Here is a 6,259-nt window from a genome sequence, read left to right as displayed (position 1 = left end):
ACACTGGCTGAAGGCCCCAACCCAGCATCACTGGCACGGTTAGTGCACACTCAGTGCAGCCGGTTCCTTCTGGGTCTGCTACGTTACACAATAACGTGACACAACAATTCATGTTCTCTTGCCTCATTCCCAGACCTCCAGAGGGATGATGTGTTCCCAGATTGGTGCAATTTCCATCCAGTTTGGCTGCTTTTCGTTGGACTGACATGGGGGTAAAAAATGTGTTTTGGATTTTTTGCATTGCTTAATCATGAAGCTAAACCTTAAGAACACTTCTTCCCACCCACTTGGCCATCGAAGCACGGACAGGCAGAAAGTTGATTCCATCCCGGTAAGAGGACATGCTGCTAGACCTACATTACAGTGCCATGACTGTGTTGCTTTAACTTTCTGTCTCACATGTCCGGTAGTGGTCACGTCTTTTTCCCTCATACTCTGGAATAATCTTAGAGGTATCCCATCATCCCAAGGGCTGTCATCATCACTGGCGTTAACCTCACACATTTCTTTTATTTCTTTTTTCACTCACTGTTGTTGTTCAAGATTGTCATATTCCAGTCTTTGTGGCATGTCCATCACTCAGGACTGCACTGCTGTTTTCTGAATCTTGTCTACTGCCATGTTGTCTGGCTGGTTTGTACAGTTTGTACTGTAGTGAAGCACTGAATTCCCCATGCAGCCTCAAGCCCTGTCAGTACGGAGCTGTGCAGAAATATTTGCCGATTAGCCAGGAAAAAGTTGGGATGACTTAGTGGTTTAGGGCTGTCAGGTTCCTCTCTCTCCTAAGATAGGCTTATCAAGGGTTGCCTTCCTTGGAATGAGACAAATTAGAATTTCAAATGGAGCTGTTCACTGCTGCTGGCTGCAAACCTCCTTTCACCTCCTGGTTACAGCACGCGAAGCAGGAGCCCAGAATACAGACGCAAAATATCTCCAGGCAAAAGAAAGCCATCCAGCCATCCAGTGTGGTATGTAGGCCAACACAGTGGATAAAATGTTTTTAAAGTTTGTTGGTTTTACAAGAAAAAGATATTCTTACAGTTAATTTGTTTTTTTTTTTCCTGTGGGGGTAAAATTGTTTTGTATGTTTTGTTAATTTTAAAAAAACATTTGTAGGCACCCTCTCAAATTAACTATTAGTTAAAGGTGCAATAAGTCATTGATTTTTTAAAACCTTTTTTTCTATAAAATGCAGCTCAGTTTATGCTATGCAAAGAATGCAAAGAAGAATAACTGAAAAAAAAAGACTCATTGCACCTCTAAATCAAGCGAGAACTGAATGCTGTTTTTATTTTAATGAAACATTGTCAACTTTATATGACCCATCATCATATTTTAAAAAATATTTAGCTTTGGACTTTTTTCTGCTGTTAAACCTCATGTTTCATTGTTTTCAGGTTTTTCTTCTTCTGGCCAAGTGTGTGAAACAGAGGAGTGCCTGACCTTAATAGTCCACATGCCTTGTCTTAAATCGTTTCGTTTCAGGGCCCAAACCAGTAAGCAATTTGCACTTGCAATTAGCAAATGTCAAGGCATATAATGCCCAGAATGACAGATTTACAGTTTTTACGTGTCAAAGCATGTGAGAATTGAACTGCCTTTTCAAGGCATAGTGTTGGAACTAGGCGTGATTTAGCACGATGGAAAACAACTACAATCAGAGGAAACGGCCGTGCTGCTAGCGCACTTTTAGCATCACTTCCAGTCTCACTTCCAGTTGCTTTTTAATCCACCCCTGGAATACCACGTTGCCATGGTTACGTTCATCACTCAGCACTGTCATTGTCAGTCACTGGCCACAGGAGCTACAGAAGTGTGTGGGAATCCGGGGAACTCCATGATTGTGTTTGAATGTGCGGACAGTTTCCGCCTTGGGTGTTTTGCACAGGCCTGATCTTTAACATGTGTGGCTGAAGAATAAGACTCAAAATGGGCTCGTTCTTATGTGCTGAGTTCAGCCAGAGTGTGGTTTTGGTTTTGTCTCTGGGGCCTTTGAAGAATATGTAATCCTCTCATGTCTCATATGTTTTGTTTTGTTTTTCTTCTGGATAATAATATACATCATCAGCCACTGTAAAGAACAACAGGTTGTGGTGAGATCTCTTGGAGTTTGGAGATTACAGCAACTATTCAAATACTAGCCAAACTTGTTTAAACACTGGCTTGTTTTAACTCTATCTTATTTAAATTTTATCTTATTTAAGCCCTGGCTTGTTTTAACCCTGGCCTATTTAAACCTTATCTTATTTATAAATGCGTAGATGAGAATGGTCTAGATTTCATAGCCTGTCGTTGTGAACCCTCCTTTTCTATCGTGTGACTTTTCTAATTTTGTTAGAATGTGTAGTTTGTGATTGGGCAGTAACACAGCATTTTTTTTAAGCTGTTTTTAATGAACCAATTAGCAAAGACTCACAGAGCAGTAAATGAAATAGAAGGACCATGTATCCAAAGGGCTGTGGTTATTATTCAGGTTGCTCAATGTCAGTGTAAATACCATCAAATTAAGGTTGACATTTTGTCATTGTTTTGTTTCAGATACAGCATGCCACACCAGGAGAGCAGAAGGTGTGTCTCGGTGCAAATATGCACAGGCTGCGCAGGGTTTCTTTCTGGTTGCACTCGTATCCCTGACACCCATGTTGTCAGTGTGCGTAACAGCTGTCAGCTGGATCGGAGATGAGAACCTACAGGAATCAGGAACACGACCAAAGTGATGTTGCCCTGGGACACGGCATGAGAGCACTCTTTGCAGAGTCGTCAGAGTGTGGTGAACGGGTTTTCACTTAATCGATCGGCTGGCAGCTGGCCTGACCACACTGGGCACACTCATTGCGTCTGAGGTCGGATAAAGGTGCCATTAATCAAAACCACATTTATAGCAAGACCACAGCTCTCCTGACAAGACTGAATCTATCCCAGAGTCTCCAGACTGAAGCATCAGGTAAGTAGCAAAGACAGAGGTTTAAGGAGTCAGGGTTTATATAAGCTAGGGTTTGAACAAGCTTGCCTACTAATTGAATAATTGCCAGAATGTCTAAACCCCAAGGCCTAAGCTATTAGCTTGAAGGAAAGAACAGCTTTATCAGAATACCTCATACCTCTCACAACCTGTTGTTCTTAAAAGTGACCGATGACCAAAATATTTGATAGATGTATATCATAGATAGAGAGTGAAATATATATTTGTGTGCGTGTGTGTGTGTATGTGTGTGTGTGTGTGTGTGTGTGTGTGTGTGGAGAGAGAAAGCGGGGGGGGGGGGGGTTGTTCATAATGTTTTGTTCCAGTTTGGCTCTCATCCTCTTCCTTGACTTTCACTCTGGTGAAGGCAACGTCAGGCTGGGGAGGGAGCTGTCTCAGTGCTGTCTCAGAGCTGTCTTAGTGCTGTCTCAGAGCTGTCTCAGTGCTGTCTCAGAGCTGTCTCAGTGCTGTCTCAGAGCTGTCTCAGTGCTGTCTCAGTGCTGTCTCAGAGCTGTCTCAGTGACATACTTCACCCTGTTAGCAGCACTGCCATCTGTCCCTTAGTTTGCTTTCATCTTCAGGCATGTGGAGGAGATGAATATATTTCCATTCATTATGATTTATTGGTATAATTAAAAACTCAAATAAACATCAAATTCCCATTGTGAAAGCTTTACTGACATGTATAACAAGCATACCAGGACTTTGCTTTGACCACACGGCACCTAACAGGCAATGTCATAAACATGTCAACATAAATAATCCTTTAGACATCTGAATTTATGCGACTGAAAAAAAGATGAGATTCTGAATGCAGCATTTCCAGGAGTGAAAAGTGCCACAAAGCAAAGGTACTGAAACATTTGTGGTTATGATGAATAAACAATATACAATAAATGATAAACAATTTATGTTAAGATGGAAATGCATTTCTAGTGCTGTCTCGGTGTGATAGACTTTAAGGTTTATTGGTGTGGCAGTGGAGATGAACAGTGACTAACCAAAGTCCAGGTAATAAATACAGACACCTGATAATGCCAGTGGTAGGATGAATCTGAAAATACAGAGCAAACTAGTGGAAAACTGGGCCAGGCAATGATGAAGAACTGGCACTAGAACACAGTAGTGTGAATGAGCAAATTACAGTGCAGCTTAGACGGACCAACGAGGAATGGAGAGCAACCAGGTCTCAGGTTAGGGACACTCGCGTCAGGGAGGAGGCCAGGCAGAGGTTCTAGTCACTCAGATGCTCTTCAACCCTCTGCGGTGGCAGTTTGGTGAGGAGGAGATTAGCTTGGGGCAGTGTCTGACTGCCTTTGGGGCAGGATCTGTGTGCTTTGGGGTGGTGTCTGTGTGATTTGGGGGTGTCTGTGTGCTGTGTGTCTGTGCACATCCTGGCAAAGAGCAATAAATGTCTACAGGCCCAAACAGAAAAGTTTACTTCAAACAATAAGTGAAAATTCAACCTAATCTATCAATGACAAAATGCCACGTCTGAATAACCATCATCAACACCTCTCATGTAGCTGAAAAACATAGAAATTCTTAAAATGTCATGAAGGAAGGAAGAACAAAAATTCTTGATAAACATAACACTAAATACAGTCTCTCATAAAAAAGGAATGAGTATCATCTTTCTTATTTGTGTGAGAAGTGCATTTGCTAAAGTAAAATGTTTCTGTTTGTAATGGTAAACTCACGTAGGGCCTGCTCCTCTCTCGCTGTCTGTTGACCTTTTGACCCCTGACATAAAGTGCATCTCCTTCCAGCTCAATGACCCTGATGGTAGATATATGGCTGTTTTGGCACCTGAGCTGTTCACATCAATTACATTTTGCAGGAGAAAATATTGACTCTACCCTGCTATCTTGTTCATGATGTTCATTCTCAGTTATATTTCATATACTGATAATTGTACTTCTGTTTTTGTTCAAGTAGCAAATGGATATTACCCTCAGCTCTGTGAACGCCAAGTGGCTTAGATGGGTTTATAGGACAATAACCACACCAATGGTCCTAAATGAAGCACTGAAGCAGAATATGACTCTCACACACACACATTCTCTTACACAATTAATTTTCTCCAATCTCTTTCTTCTTCCTCACTCCCTCTTTCTAATCTTTCTCTCTCTCTCTCTCTCTCTCTCTCTCTCTCTCTCTCTCTCTCTCTGTCTCTCACCCTCCTTATCTCCTCTGCTAGGTCAGACAAATTAATTGCTCATCATTTGAACCACAATGACATCTTAACTTCAACAATAATAACCCCACACCTGTTCACTACACACAGAAATAATAACCCCAGAACTGTTCACCAGACACAGAAATAATAACCCCAGAACTGTTCGCCACACACACAAATAATAACCCCAGACCTGTTCACCACACACAGAAATAATAACCTCACACCTGTTCACCACACACAGAATTAATAACTCCAGACCTGTTCACTACACACAGAAATAATAACCCCACACCTGTTCATCACACACAGAAATAATAACCCCACACCTGTTCACCACACACAGAAATAATAACCCCACACCTGTTCACCACACACAGAAATAATAACCCCAGACCTATTCACCACACACAGAAATAATAACCCCACACCTGTTCACCACACACAGAAATAACCCCAGACCTATTCACCACACACAGAAATAATAACCCCACACCTGTTCACTACACACAGAAATAATAACCCCACACCTGTTCATTACACACAGAAATAATAACCCCACACCTGTTCACTACACAAAGAAATAATAACCCCAGACCTGTTCACTACACACAGAAATAATAACCCCACACCTGTTCACTACACACAGAAATAATAAGCCCACACCTGTTCATCACACACAGAAATAATAACCCCACATCTGTTCACTACACACAGAAATAATAACCCCACACCTGTTCACCACACACAGAAATAATAACCCCACACCTGTTCACTACACACAGAAATAATAACCCTACACCTGTTCATTACACACAGAAATAATAACCCCACACCTGTTCACTACACACAGAAATAATAACCCCAGACCTGTTCACTACACACAGAAATAATAACCCCACACCTGTTCACTACACACAGAAATAATAAGCCCACACCTGTTCATCACACACAGAAATAATAACCCCACATCTGTTCACTACACACAGAAATAACTCCAGACCTGTTCACTACACACAGAAATAATAACCCCAGACCTGTTCACCACACACAGAAATAATAACCCCACACCTGTTCACTACACACAGAAATAACTCCAGACCTGTTCACCACACACA

Source organism: Electrophorus electricus, chromosome 3 (assembly GCF_013358815.1).
Source record: "Electrophorus electricus isolate fEleEle1 chromosome 3, fEleEle1.pri, whole genome shotgun sequence".
NCBI classification, from domain to species: domain Eukaryota; kingdom Metazoa; phylum Chordata; class Actinopteri; order Gymnotiformes; family Gymnotidae; genus Electrophorus; species Electrophorus electricus.
Note: the sequence above shows the minus strand (reverse complement) of the source record.